We start from the raw sequence: 16,230 nt of genomic DNA on the forward strand, positions 1-16,230 counted from the left end.
AGAGTTTAACGCTGGAAGTATTCCGCCACGGTAACTAAACGGCACATTGCTAACCGAGAGGAACTGGGCTCGATTCTTGCCCAAGCCGCAGATTTTTCTCCACTCTGGGCCTTGGCGTTATATTGTCTTCGCGTTCGCATCGTCGTAAAGGGAATCGTCTTCTGCACGCTATCATATTGTCTTTCCATTACTGGGATGACTGTTTAAACACGACCCGAAAGCAAATAAATTGAAATAAAAAAAGACTGAAGTGTTTTGGTAAAATCTCGAGGAAGTCCGCAATGTAAAAGTTATTGACAAAATGGCGCGAAGCAAGATTTGCATCGAATAGTAACTTTCCGCAAAGAGTTCGAAGAATAGACAACAACGCTGAAGTGAAGGAAATCCTGGAAAGAGGTCCGACGAACTGAACTCTGTTTTTTTCCTGTGGTGGTGGATATTAAAATATGGTCGTCTCAAAACGTTATGAGAAACGCCCTCCTCTTGAAATCTTAAAAATTTACTGTTGTGCAAGAGTGAAAACGTCCAGACCAACTCCTGCATGTTGAGATCTACCGGACGTTTCTGAGTATGGTGGAATCAGTAGTTCTGATACTCATTTTCATATTTCTTCAGATGCGGCCTGATTCAGCCTGTCAGTGAATGTGAACTCACAGGACATTATGCCCCAGAAGAACCCCATCAGAACTTTGAAGAGTTGCTGCATAATCTCAGGACTGGTGTTTACTGAACAACGTTTGTAGTCCGCGCTGTAACACAGTCCTTTCGCCAAGCTGTTAGTGCCAACCTGTGTGTCCACGAAATGTTTAATCGTTTTGTGGCTCAACGAACAGAAGATGAACCACTGTAGGGATTTTTCAAGAAGTCAGAGAAACAGCACATATTGCCTTCACATGAATTGTTCGGTGAGAAGAGGACAGTCACCAGAGGCAGTGTTATTTCTTGGCCAACTGGGTCGCCTGATCCTCTCCCCGTGGTTTTTGCCTGTTGGAAAAATTTAACTTTCAGGTCTACTGAGATAATTCCCATACGCTGGAAGAGCTACAGCAGAACAATGAAAACGCTACTGGCGGTACCCCTAAGGCAGAGCTGTCATACGTGTCCCACTGCTTGATAAATCGTGCACAGCGCTGCATAGACGTCAGTGATGGTTATTTCTAGTCACTCTGTGAAGCTCGTAAACAGTGATCATTCCCAAGTCAGTATTATTGTAAATCTACATTACGGGCCTCATTTATTTTTCAGACGTTGTAGAATCGAGTTCGTAAGATTATGTATTCCCTTCTCAGTATCGAAGCCTTGAGGTAATCCAAATTGATTTGTCCTCTTATCAGAAAGGTAATCCAATATTCTGTGGTAAACCCCTTTCTCAACAATTTTTGAGAACAAGGGAAGGAAGATCGATATAGAATTGGCGGTTAGTTATTCATCTTAATTTTTCGTCAGATGTTTGAACACAGCGAAAACGATGACTCCCTAGAAATTAAATGGTCGAATGGAGTACCAAATCGACCAGCGAGAGTTGTAGTTTTGAAAAAAAAAACAATAATGATTAGTTTAAAGTAATCGGAGTACTTAAGAAAACTTCATTATTTATTGAAGTGTAAACAGAAACATTTCAAGAAGAAAAGGAGATGCGGTTAGCTGTGGTAAATGAAGTGAGAAAAATATCAAATCACATCCAGAATTGAATATTCTATGCCTTCTCTTGATCCGTATACTCGTAATAGTGTTAGAAAACCGGTCGTTATTGAAAGACTTCCTGCTTTCTGAACAAAATTTGAAAAAGGAAAGATAAAATATTTTGTGAAATGATTTGGCAACAAAGTGAAAACTACAATACATTAGAGAAAAATTTGACGAGTACATCGAGGACCTTTCGAGATCATGCACAGTAAATGAACTGCTAACTGAGAACGTAAAGTTCAATATTTAATTTAGAATTTTAAGAATACTAGATCCGTCTCACGAAATTTCACTCGGTGGTATCATGTGACTAACGTAAGAGCATCTCAGCTGCTGCACATGTTTCCGAGCATTATTCAAAGGCGCGTCAAATCTTTCTCTGTTCTGTTTTATGTCTTACCTTTAGACTAATCATTTGACAAAAGATCTGGCAGTTTTCTTAATTTTTAATTTAATATTTGTGTTCCTACTGCGTATATCAATCTCTCAGGACATACACCGTGACTGAACAACTGATTACAAAGGAAACTCAATTGTGGAGCTGCCAAATCAGCTGAAGACCCACACACTGATCATGTAGTGGCTTTTCTCGCCTTCAAAACTGTTTTAACGTTTTTCGATTGTTGTTCTTGGTGTTAGCAGTACAATAAAATCGATCTCATTGCTTTCTGCATAGGGTATTAACATCCTTGCGATCTCCTTAGCTGCATTTATTCCTGCTCTATTTACCATCAGAGATCGCATTATTTGACGTATAACAGGGTTATTCACATTCTGTGCCACATACCTGCCAAGTTCAACTATGTCTCTGTAAAGTGACGCCTGTATCTGTCAGAGCTCCCGCACCCCATCTATGCTGGGCACGTAGAATCTGTCGACGTCAGCTCTGGAGAACACAGCGCCATACATTGTAAGCAGATTTCGTGCCTCGTCGCCCGGAGTTAAGGATACAGTGTTACCTCCAACACTGCATACCGAAACTTTATTTAATGGTAGGTACTATTAGTGATTCAACAGCCAAAATTTTGTTCTTAAAGTTGTGTCTGGAGTGTCCGTTCTCTCTGCAGCAGAATTCCTTAGAAACACTCCCTGTTTAGTTCCTGCTACTTCCACTATTATTATAAATCACTTGTGAGTAATTATAATTCAGTTCAGTATGTATAGTACTACTATAGATCCTTAACGCAAAAAATAGCAATCTGTGTCGAGTTTCTCGTGAGGTCGTCGTGTTAGTCATTACTCTTTCACGCGACCGGCGATGGACGTGCAGCATGAAAGCTTTAGAGCAGTTACACTGTAATCGTAAGACCGATTACCTCAGTCGGCAATCGATGATAAAGTTAAACCTCTGCGAGGAATTTTCGAGAAAGTTGTGACCGTGAGGTAACCCAATGAGAACAGAACAATTAAACTAAGGCTCATTTCCGAAATACTCCAGTAGAATATAACCGACTGTAAACACGTGGGGGAGGAACAGACGTTCTCTCAGTACAAGAGCAAGTAGTAACATTACATATTAATATCGGTCGCCAGCCTAATTAGGCATTCCTGTAAGAAGCAATTTAAAAATATCGAACGCAGTGCTAAGGCTAACCTAACCTTCGGCGACACTATCACTAATCTCTTTCTTTGTAGCTGTTCGCACTACAACAGGTTTGTGATTCAGCCTTCTGCATCGGTAGCAAATCTGTTTCCCATGAGCGCCGCTTCCTTCAATGGTCCAAACAAATGGAAGTCTCCTGGAGGAAGGTCTCGACTTTATGGCGGGTGTTCCAGCAATTCGAATCCCTACTTCTTTATTGTTTCGGCCTCTCCTTTGGCAGAATGTGGCCGGGCGTTATCTTGCTGCAGGGTGATACCTTTTTCTTAGTTTTACTCGACGTCCGGATCTGACAGCAGGTTTCGGTATAGTTCGTAACACATCACAATACTTCTCACTGTTCACAATTTCGCCTCATACGGTCATCATGGGTGTCTCGAAACTATGCTCGCAGCCTTACTTTCCGGTTAGTTGTGATGCATCCATGTTTCGTCTAAAGTAACTATTTGCTGCAAAGATCCATCTTCCTCGCAACATAACGGACCAAATGTTTACGAGAGCTGTCCATACTTTTCGCCTTATGCTGTGCTCACAATTCTTTCTGTACCCACCCAGCACACGCTCGTGTACGGTGAATTACGCTGAACCATGGCTTACAAGAAATATATTGGTGATTTCATCTACTGTGATTCGTCTGTTTACCATCAACATACTTTCAACAACTTCCAAATTGTTCTCAATTTTTGACGTCGATGGCCTGTCCGATCTTTCCTCGTAACATGGAGAAGTTCTTTCCTGTTGGAAGCGCTCTATCCATCCCTGGATCCTGCTTCGCCATAAAGAGCTGTCACCATACAGCGCTCGGATTTGACGAATGATTTCCGCAGGTTTAACACCTTCCGCAAACAAAAGCGATTTATAGTCCTAATTTCCTTCTTGGTGCAAATCGACATTTGAGCCTACATGTTTCACGGTCTGCTACAGTACAACGAGGATAACGCTGGAATAAGAGTGACACGTTGTATAGAATTGGAGCAGACATTAGCCCTGGATGTTAGCAGTGTTACCAAGACCTACGGCGAGAAACTGCAAAACTCCCTTTACTTTTTGACTTTCCCTTGTAAGTCCTCCAAGTTAGGATTGATAGAGAAAATAGAGAAGATCCGAAGAATACAGCTCGTTTCGTCATGAGTTCTTCCAGAAAGAGCGAAACCGCCAACCAATACGTTACCTACCCCTGCACATAACCCCCTGGAAAGAATGCTACTGATAAGTTTGAGAAATTGAAGGCCACGTGGAGGCCTACAAAGAGTGTCCCTTCCCACGTGCCATTCGTGACAAGCAGAGAATGGAAAAATGTCAGTTGATCGCATAGCACTCTCTATCACATACTCTAAGGTGGTTTTAAGAATGTAGATGTAGATTTAACTGTTGTATATTTGATGCAATAGTAAAGGTTACACAGCTTCCCTGACCAAGGAACGTTCACTAGTGGAAAGTACAGATCATTTTCCCATGAACATGATGTTGGTTTGGATCTGAGACTCGTTAAAGATGACCATCACACGAGAGTAGATGCTTGTCAGCGTACGTTTGTGCTTACACATGAGCTATACGGGGTTAAATGACAACGCTCCATTTAAGAAGAGGGTAATTGACTTGTTATAATTTTTTTTGTTCTTGAACACAATTATAAAGCGACAGTATCAGAAATGAACAAAACTTTATGTGAAACTAAATGATTTGCGCTGCCAATATTCCTTATGCCATGTTCTTCATGCAGTTCATACGTTACACGTAAATTTGTGGATGCAACTATTGCTTTAGATGTCGATACTGGTTGGAGATATACATACCAGGAATTTAACAATCTTAATTCCCGATTATCAATAGCAACCATGTGCAAATTAAGAGATCAATGACGTTTGACTTACATTTCAGATTGTTATCAGCATGCAAATTTAATATTCCTGATTTCAGATGAATTTTTCCTGTCTTTGACAACCGTTGTCGAACTTACACTGCAGTTTATACACAAATATAGAAGATATGTTTCTACGAGCTTCACGCGTCTCTAATACTCACTTAATCTTCACAAATATTGTACCAGTTTTAACTATGTAAACTGAAGGTAAAGTACCTAACGTACACAACAGTCTCGAACCACGTGCCCTTTCAAAAACTGTTCTTTATCTGAGGAAATGAAGGTGATTTACATGGTTCTCTGACTATTGTTAGACAAGTAAAAAATACTGCCTTCATTTTCTTAAACTTGGGCTCTTCGGTAAGAATATTGTGCTCATTGACTATAATGCGGTGACAGGTAGTCCTAATAATATTTTGATTAGTTATTCTGTAAGTGGGACCTGGCCAAAAGAGAAGCAAACTAAATACATTTTTTTTCTGCTGTGAAATTTGTTATCATTTCCACCACCATTTGGATTTATTTGGAGGACATGACGAAGTACTGTAGTTACTTATGTTGGAAAACGGCCAAAAAGCATTTCTCATTCACTTCAGAGAGTACGGCTGATAGTGTTCCCGGAAGTCGTGCAGATAAATGCTGCCGGATATTAATAGCTGCAGAGATTTCTTTTCTCGAGCAGATAGGGCGCGGTAAATTCAAAATACGTCAACAGAAACAGGCGCCGTAACTTATGGGACGAGCAAAATATATGCTAAGAGAATTTGTGTCGCTTCTGATTTTCCAGATTGCAGCCGTGTTTTACATAATTTCGCTTCGAAGTTATTGCGCTGAGAAGTCTGGTTCCGTTACTCAACAACTGGATATGGAAACAGGACTCTGTGTTTACACTATCTAGTAAAACCGAGTCGCGGGAAGATGCCGCAAAGTTCACTTTTTTTCCCTAATTGTGAAGCAGTCGTGCCTGGAAAGAAACCTCATAACGATGGGTGCGCTTGTAACAGAATGTCGGCGTGCCTTCACGATTAAGGGCACCGTTAAGAAGGCGGGTGTGGTAGTCAGAGATAAGGCGGGACACCCGTGGAATGCATGGAACGTTCTTTCGCTTACACAAACACGTCGATGCTCCTCTCGTCTGTTGCGCCCTATCGACGGCGTTATGAATTCAACATTAATATGCACCGTTTACAAGTATATTTATTTGTGTCACCACCTTCACAGCTTCAGTCAATCACACAGACACACACACACACACCACTCAAACGCGCTAGTGCTCACACACAAACAAATCGTGAGTTGTTTTATACATAGATGACTTCCTGCGTTGTGGAAGTTAAAAAAAAAAGAAAGAGTAAGTAATCTGTGTTTGTGTGTGTAAAAAAATTCGATTTCTGGACAATGAACATACGATGCAAATAAATTACAGAGCAGACAACCCACCTCGAATAATGTATCTATGACAGCTGTTAGGAAATATCCTGTCTGTAATTTTTAATGCATCAGTCCAGGAAATTTGTTAAAGAGACCAGTGTTACAGCAACAGCGTGAGTAAATAGAAATGCTGTTGTACAGTAGGAGGCTTAAGAACTTGGTCATTAATTATCAATGTTCTGCATGTGAAAGTCAGTTAGTGGCCACAAGAAATCGAGAAGCACACAGCATATAGGTAATCCTCGCGAAATGTTGGTATAATTTTTGTTACAACTCTGCTTTTGTTCCATGGCGTTTCCCCCTGCGTCAGTAATATGCTGCTCAGATCTGAGGCCATTCTGAGCAGAGAGTCTCTTTCTAGAGCGTTTTGAAACTGGAACTTTAATTATGGACACAAAAGTGCACACATAAACATATTCGGTGCTCTGTTCTCTGGAATTTCTTCAATTTAGGAAGTACTTAATTAATTATCTCTTAAAACAGATGTGTAGTTTTCTGAATGTGTTTAATAAACACGTTTCTTACCAAGTGGAAAAGATGTTTTGCAGGGTTAAGACATGGAGCAATTAAAGAAGTGTGGTAGTACCCTGAAAGGCGTGACTGTGTGGAAATCATAGGTTAATGTGTCGCTAGTCAGTACGGTGGTAGTTCCGATGACATTTAAGTTCAATCGAATTTAAAGAGCGGAATTCTAAACAATCATTTTGCTGTATGGTTGGAGCTCGCAGTCATCATGCTATAGATACATACATGCATACATACGCTTGTATTTATCCGAGCGACGCTGGGTAGCCAGCAAATACAGGAGCATTGTTCGGCTATCCAGTATATGAAGAGGGTACTTGATTTTAATACTGGTATAGCATTCGATTACTGGCTGATACGCACGCAGCCTCGTTCCGCTCTGATGGAACAACCGCATGAATTTGTATTTTCTCCTGTCGTTTTCAACTAATGTGACCACGTGACCACACGCTTAATGCAGGCTCGATGTGCTACCCGCGCCTGCATATACCAGTATCATTTTCGCACAGTGCCAGTAATTTAAACATTTTCCAGCAGGGTACATACTCTGTTCACTGCTGTAGTAGAGTAATTTGGAGAGCTGTTGGCTTCAGTTGGGAGTATAAAGAAAATTAGGTATTACTTGCCTTAGCTCTAACATATCTGCTGTAAATATTTCATAGGTAAAGCACTAATTTTAAGTGCTATTTACTTACGATTAGAGAGCTAGGATATAGCAACGTAAGGAAGATACACACCATTCAAACTGAAATAATCCGAAGTAATGTCAGCGAAAATAAGTAATGTCAGCGAATAACAGTTATTTTTACGAAAGCTTTTCCGTTTAGCGAAAAAAAAGGTTGTCGTTGCCGACTATGAAACAACGAATGCTGTAAAATGTCACATTCTAGATCGACCGAAATACTTCACAGCGAAAATTTATTCCTGTATGTCCCAGTCTATTGATGCCATTTTAGAAAATCTTAGCACATTCAGTTAAGTATAGTTTTAAAAGAAACGTTGTAATGTATGTTTACTGAAACAGGTCCTCTTTACACAGAAAAAAGGGTGGAAGTGTGAAAAGTCAAAGGCGTTGGTTGCTGATATCTGTTGACGTTAATTTTTTACGCTTCATTCAAACTCCTCCACGAACTTTAGTACCTTTCCTCGGCGAAGAGTATGTCGTGTCATACATGCAATTAATTTGTTGTTACCAACAAAAAATTTGTGCCAGACCATTATCCGAACTTGGGTCTTCGGCTGTTCTCTACCAGTCACCTTCGATTTGGGTTAACTGAGGATCGTTCCACGTTAGAAGCAATTTTTCAGTGTCACCTCTCCAATCTATTCGCTATGTCATCAAAAGTATACGGACACCTGTTAGTGGACGTTACTACGGGCACGTGTTCACCTTTCGGCTTTATGACAACCTTGAGTCCTGCTGGGGACATTTCCGATGAGGCGTCTCACTTCCTGTGCAGGTATGGAAGCTCATTCTTTCTTAACAGCTGAAACGGGAGATGGTATTGATGTTGGATACTGGGTTCTGAAGCACAGTCGACGTTCTGACTCATCCCAAAAGTGTTACCTTGGGTTCAGGTCGGAGCTTTGGGCAGGCCAGTCCGTTTCAGAGACATTAATGTCCACAGATGGCTGCCTCACAGATGCTGCTTGATGACAGGATGCATTCTCATGCTGATACAATCGTCGTCTCTGAAAAGTTCCTCTCCTGTACAGAAAAGACAATGCTGTAAAATATGTTCATACCGCATTTATCGTTTTCTTTCGTGCAATGGATGGATGACACCCCAACAGCTAGAGAAATCCCATACCATAACACCATCCCCTTCATACTGCACTGTCGGCACCTAACTGTTGACAGGTAACGTTCACCACATCCTCAGGCATCCGTCAAACCCAAACTATTCTGTCGGATTGCCACAGCGCGTAGCGTGATCCATCGCTCCATGTCACTCGTTTCCAGTCATCCATTGGCAACGTTCTTTACACCACCTCAAGCGTCGCTTAGCATGGACTACAGAAACGTGTGGTTTATGAGAAGCTATTCTACAATTGTACCCCATTCTTCTTAACTTCCTACTCAATGACGTTGTGTTAGCTGAACTGCTGGTAACAATTTGGAACTCAAGAGCTATTCCTCCCTCTGATTTCAAGCTATTTTTACAAATACCCTCCTCAGTTTTCGACGACGCCTGTCCTTCAGTAAACGAGGACTGCATAACGTTGGTTTAGCTATGATTGTTCCCTCTCGTTTCCATTTCACAGTCACATCGCCAACAGTCGACTTGGCCACTTTTACAAGGGTTCAAATACTGCTGATGCGTGCGTCACTCATGTAACATCCAGTGACTTCTCCACATTCGAAGTCACTGAGATCTCCTTGCCGCCTCATCCTGCTGTTACTATTTCTCAACTAACAGCACAACAGTCTCAATAGTCTCCCCATGCTTCTATACTGACAGCCTCCCTCCTCCCCCCCCCCCCCCCCCTCATGACATCTAGCGGTTAATTCCGCGTTAAATAGTGGTATCCGGACACTTTTGATCACATAGAACACATCTCTAGTCCAAATTTATTCATCCTTCACCCCTAATATGGTGTTGTTTCTATTTATTTATTGGTAGAACATCTGACTGAAGAGCTTGAAAATAAGGGCTTGGAAACATCAGTGATATGATAAAACTTGGGACCTCAGTCTCGATCGCCTTTGTATCTTATATTCTTGTAAGGCATCTAGATATTTACTCCACAAGGCTCTGTACGCTGACGGGCAATGCAGGTCGTGCCGATGTCAACGATTTCCTTTCTTAACTGTTTCGTATGTTGACCGAGTGTGAAATAGCAGTTATATGCCTATTATGTACCCTAATAGCAGTTTTCGCGTTTTTTATATACAGGACAGAGATATCAGAAATGTTGCACAGTCTAATACATCAGTATTAAATAAAAGCCTCTATGCTACTTAATGAACTTTAAATAATTCACGTGTAGAATATATAAAATTTAAATGGAAAGTGCTCAGATTACCTGTGTTGTGGTGTATATAACCTATAAAATACTTTAGTTACCAGAATCTCTACTAATGACACAATGTGACCTTGAAACTGTATGATTGAACGTGATCTCCAGGAAAACCCTAGAAACGTTCACCTAAAAAGACATTTTATCTTTAATTTTAACTACATACACATTTTCGAAATTCTGTAACTCGAGTGAATGAATAATTGTAAATAACCCAGGATATCTAGAGGTTATTGCGACCTACAGTAGGTCGCACTAACATATTTGTTTGTATTATCTTTCTATATGGCATCATTAGGTTTGGAAACAAAGACGAATTAGGTGTCAAGTGTCGATCGCTGTTGTAATCTATAACTCATTTGTTTTTAATTTTCAACGGATATTAATCACAAAATTTTTATAGCAGTTGAAAAATGCCCGTAAAGGCGAATATGCTCCTCTTTAAAAGACTCTGACTGAAAAGTATGGAACCAGCTGCCTTGATCCTCATTCCGCCTCCCTCAACAAAAATTTTGACCAGTGAATATACAGTATTAACACTCTTTTAACACGCATGCCAACACTCTTTTAACACGCATGTCAATGGCCTTGCCACGGTGGCAACGCCGATTCGCGTCAGATCACCGAAGTTAAGCGCTGTTGGGCTTGACTAGCACTTGGATGGGTTACCGTTCGGGTCTGCCAAGTGCTGTTGGCAAGCGGGATGCACTAAGCCCTTGTGGGGTGAATTGAGTTGTTTTTCTTTTTTGTGGTTTTAGGGCGTACAACTACAGTGGTTATTAGCGCCCAGGCTAAGTTATGAATGCACTGCAAGGCCCAAGGTTAAAACAGCAACTAAAAGGGACAACGCTATAAAAGGCACATTAACAGGGAAGGGATTAAAAGAAAACAGCATAATCAAATGTCCTTAGACAGGTTTGGGAGCCGGTCGGAGTGGCCGTGCGTTTCTGGACGCTACAGTCTGGAACCGCGTGATCGCTACGGTCGCAGGTTCGAATCCTGCCTCGGGCATGGATGTGTGTGATGTCCTTAGGTTAGTTACGTTTAAGTAGTTCTAAGTTCTAGGGGACTGCTGACCTCAGCAGTTGAGTCTCATAGTGCTCAGAACCATTTTGAAGAGGCTTGGGAGCCACTTGATTGAGAAGTAGCAACACGGGTCACGAAAGGTGACAGCGGCCAGGAGAGCTGTGTGCTGTCCACTTGCTTCTCCGTATCCGCATCTGGTGACACCTAAGGCCTGAGGATGACACGGCGGCCGTTATGGGCTGAGGATGACACGACGGCCGTTCGGTGCCGTTAGGCTTTCAAGGCCTGTACGAACAGTGTTTGTTACATTTTTCCAGGTGTCTTTTTTAGTGAAGCCTTCACAAAAACAGCATCTGCCTCTCAGTGCCACTGTCTATATGAATCTCTCTGACGGTCTCCTTTTTCTCCCATTGGCACTTTCTGATCTCTGGCTCGCCCACTGATAATGTCTTCATCTCTTTCTGTCGCTCTTCCTTATCACTGTCTCCTTCTCAGCCCCATTCACTGTATCTGCCCTTTTTTCTTCCTTTCTCGCTTAGAGTTTCCTGTGTTTCTCTTCAACCAGCATTTTCTCTTCCTCACACATGTCACTGTGCATGGTTTTCTCGGGGCTTTGGCCCCTAGAACGGGAAACTTTAAAACGTGGGTGCAGGGGACGGGGGAAAGTGTAGGGTGGTACAGACTCCCAAGCCTATCTGTAGTCTCCACTCACATCTCTTATTCATTTCCAAAGTCTCCTCTCTCTTTAGCTTCCACTGCCACTATCTCCATCCATCTCACTTTCTCTTTCATTGCCACTTACTCTCCCCCACCATAGCTATCTCCTCTCTCTTCCCCCTTCACTTTCTCTCTACTATTATCTTTGAGCACAAAAAAGCGCTAATATATTTTTATGCCAAAATATTTGGTGAGGAAGGAGGAATGAAAACTGAAGCAGTTGTCCCCAACTTTTCAGTCAGAATCTTTCAAATAGGGAGCTGATCCTCTTTGGTACAAAAAAATGGGTCAGAACACTGTCGCAGAAACAACGAACAAACATGCCAAATTTAAACAGACGCAAAATCCCCAAGATTGGTTATCTTTTACAGAAGCTCGAAATTGAGCGCGGACTTCAATGCGAGATGCTTATAACAGTTTCCACAACGAAATTTTGTCTCGAAACCCGGAAGAAAATCCAAAGAGAATCTGGTCGTATGTGAGGTATGTTAGCGGCAAGAAACAATCAATGGCTTCTCTGCGCGATTGCAATTGAGATACTACCGAAGACAGTGTTGCCAAAGCAGCGATACCAAACGCAGCCTCCCGGAATGCCTTCACAAAAGAAGACGAAGTAAATATTCCATAATTCGAATCGAGAACAGCTACCAACATGAGAAACGCAGAAGTAAATATCCTCGGAGTAGTGAAGCAACTTAAATCACTTAATAAATGAAAGTCCTCTGGTCCAGACTGTATACCAATTAGGTTCCTTTCAGAGTATGCTGGTGCATTAGATCCATGCTTAACTATCATATACAACCGTTCGCTCGACGAAAGGTCATTACCCAAAGACTGGAAAGTTGCACAGGTCACAACAATATTCAAGAAAGGTAGTAGGAGTAATCCACTAAATTACAGGCCCATATCGTTAACGTCGATATGCAGCAGGATTTTAGAACATATATTCTGTTCGAACATTATCAATTACCTCGAAAGAAACGGTCTATTGACACACAGTCAATATGGTTTTAGAAAACATCGTTCCTTTGAAACACAAATAGCTTTTTATTCACATAAAGTGCTGAGTGCTATTGACAAGAGATTACAGATCGATTCCGCATTCCTGGATTTCCGGAAGGCTTTTGACACTATACCACATAAGCGGCTCGTAGTGAAATTGCATAAATTGTGGAATATCTTCTCAGTTATGTGACTGGATTTGCGATTTCCTGTCAGAGAGGTCACAGTTCGTAGTAACCGACGGAAAGTCATCTAATAAAACAGAAGTGATTTCAGGCGTTCCCTAAGGTGGTGTTATAGGCCCTTTGCAGTTCCTTATCTATGTAAACGGTTTGGGAGACAATCTGAGCAGCCGTCTTCGGTTGTTTGTAAATGACGTTGTCGTTTATCGACTAATAAAGTCATCAGAAGATCAAAACAAATTACAAAGCGATTTAGAAAAAATACCTAAAAGGTGCGAAAAGTGTCAGTTACCCTAAATAACGCAAAGTGTCAGGTCATCCACATGATTGCTAAAAGGAACTCGTTAAACTTATGTTACACCATAAATCAGTCCAATCTAAAACCGTAAACTCAACTAAATACCTAGGTATTACAATTACGGACACCTTACATTGGAAATAACATATAGAAAATGTTGTAGGGAAGGCTAACCAAAGACTGCGTTTCATTGGCAGGATACTTAACAAATGTAACGGACCTACTGAGGAGACTGCCTACACTACGCTTGTCCGTCCTCTTTTAGAATACTGCTGCACTGTGTGCGATCCTTACCACGTAGGACTGACGGAGTACATCGAAAAAGTTGAAAGAAAAGCAGCACGTTTTCTATTATCGCGAAATATGGAAGAGTGTGTTACAGAAACGATACAGGATTTGGGCTGGAAATCATTAAAAGAAAGGCATTTTCCGTTGCGACGGAATCTTCTCACGAAATTCCAGTCATCAACATTCTCCTCCGAATGCGAAAATGTTTTGTTGACACCCACATTCATAGGGAGGAACGATCACGTCGATAAAATATGAGAAATCAGAGCTCGTACGGAAAGATGTAGGTGTTCATTGTTCCCGCGCACTATACGACATTGGAATAATAGAGAGTTGTGAAGGTGATTCGATGAACTCTCCTGCCAGGCACTTAAATGTGATTTGCAGAGTATCTAAGTAAATGGAGATACTCACACATTTTTCAGCTGGTTTCTTTCTTCAACATGTTAGAGCAGGTTGTGCTGCTGATATAAAATGAAGTCTGTAAGTTAGTAATGTTTTGACAGTTTATTTATGTAATCGACACATATACGTAATTTGACACATGCAAACAACAAATAAGTAGACATAATTCAGGGTGGTCATGCAGTCTTGATAGACGCCTAAAAAATAATATATAACTGTAATAGATTTTTGTGATAATATGTTGTATCAACGATTATGAAAGGTTTACGCATTACGCCAAAGAATAAAGTATACAAAATTCAGATGCTCACAGTATAGACCACGAAGATTACGCAGGTCGCCAAGCTGCGTTTTCCGATTTCATGGAAGCTGTACACAACGCATACTTCGTGGATCACAGTTTGTTTACTCTTGATACCACAAACACATTTTCAGAAAAGTTAAAGGGTATAATTGCCTCATATGGTGTGACGAGCCAACTCACCCCATCTCTGAGTGGCATAGAGAGACACCAAAAATGAATGTGTGGTTTCTATTACCCAAGACTACAGTTTATTGAATCTTCAGTTTTGCAGAAGAGACAATTACAGAAATATTTATGTCGATGTGCTGGAACAATTTCTGGAACTACAACTTCAGCAAGGAAAAATTGTTGACATTGTTGTGTTTCAAAACGATGGAGCACCCTGTCATTTCGTTCACATGGTCGGGGACTATCTAAATCGGAGATTCGTTAAGAGATGAATTCGCTGGGTTTATCAAAACGTGTCCATCGGGTTCAAGCCTTTGATTTCTAAGTTTTGGGATACATGAAGTCAAAGGTTCATAAAATAATGATAAGAGATCTCCAAGATGTAAGAGCTCGATGCCGGCATGCTGCGTCGGCAGTTTCACAAGATACGCCTGAGAACGCATTCAGGTCTCCACTTCAAAAATGGGAGCAATACGTCGAAGTGGCCTCAGGCCGCATCCAAGTATGATGAAAAAGCGTACATAGATCGACAGTAAACATGCATGCGTATTATGCAAATCCATGTATAATTTCGTATAACCATATGGAGACTTCATGACCAACCTGTATGAAGTTAACTCAAAAATTTCTCTTATCAACAAAAGTTCAAATTACACTGCTTTAAACAAAAATACTCATTACATAGAAACACTGTGTCACCAAGTTTTATTGGTGAAAAAATGACAACTAAAAACTAAGTTCGGTGACTTCAGAACCCATGCGAAGACTAGAATCTTTCCCATATGTTCACGGCGTGAGTTGGCTCTTAGCACTATGCGACTTAACTTCTGAAGTCATCAGTCGCCTAGAACTTGGAACTAATTACACCTAACTAACCTAACTAACATCCATGCCCGAGGCAGGATTCAAACCTGCGACCGTAGCGGTCGCTCGGCTCCAGACTGTAGCCCCTAGAACCGCACGGCCACTACGGCCGGCTCACTATGTGACTTAAAACTACATTTAAGCATCAGACCGGATATTACGTGCAAATTTTACGTCCATAAGTACGGTAAATTAGAACCTCAGGAACTCGGTAACTGATAATGACATCTAAAATAGTTTCAAGGTTGTCTGAGAAAATCATATTAGCGACATACGGTAAACATTTTTGCCATCAATATAATTTATAGAACTGGTCATCTACACAATTATTATTTATAGTAATCTAAAATCACGCCTAACATTTCATCCTTTTCCTATGGTTATTTATTTAGGTAAATGCGGCCCAAGGCACAAAAGCGGCCTAAAACCGGTTTTTACGGTTTCCTGCGTAAATACGTTGACTTCGATCCTCCGGTTCTCGGTAACGTGCAATTATATCAGAAAAAGTTTCGATGCTACCAGAGAATATGAACTTAAGAACGTGTGGTAAAAACATTTACCATTTGCCATGAATAAAAGTTATAGAAGTGGTTATCCCCACGACTGGTATTTCAGGTACTCAAAATCAGAGTTTTTCGGGGTTTTCTCAGAAACCACGCATGAAAAAATCGTGCTTGTATAAGCCTTGTAAGGCTAACCCTACACCACACGTAATGCAAAACAACCAACCGACTTGCTCAATTAGCCTGGCTTGGAAAAAATGAGCAACGTTTAAATTTTTATTCTGTACCGGAAGATAGCTATAGCGTGTAGCCACAATATACCCTTCCTTCCGATGGGTATGCGAAT

At 41.1% G+C, this 16,230-nt stretch overlaps 1 protein-coding gene and 1 pseudogene across 1 annotated transcript in view; one reads left to right on the top strand and one right to left on the bottom strand.

The window, feature by feature from the left end:
* The window catches only part of LOC126267736 (heat shock factor 2-binding protein-like), a 168,252-nt gene that overhangs the window by 93,305 nt on the left and 58,717 nt on the right, over positions 1–16,230 (bottom strand). The gene's annotated exons all lie outside the window — the stretch shown is intronic.
* On the top strand, positions 10,706–10,824 carry LOC126268347 (5S ribosomal RNA; annotated as a pseudogene).

This window comes from Schistocerca gregaria, chromosome 4 (genome assembly GCF_023897955.1).
Source record: "Schistocerca gregaria isolate iqSchGreg1 chromosome 4, iqSchGreg1.2, whole genome shotgun sequence".
Lineage (NCBI taxonomy): Eukaryota > Metazoa > Arthropoda > Insecta > Orthoptera > Acrididae > Schistocerca > Schistocerca gregaria.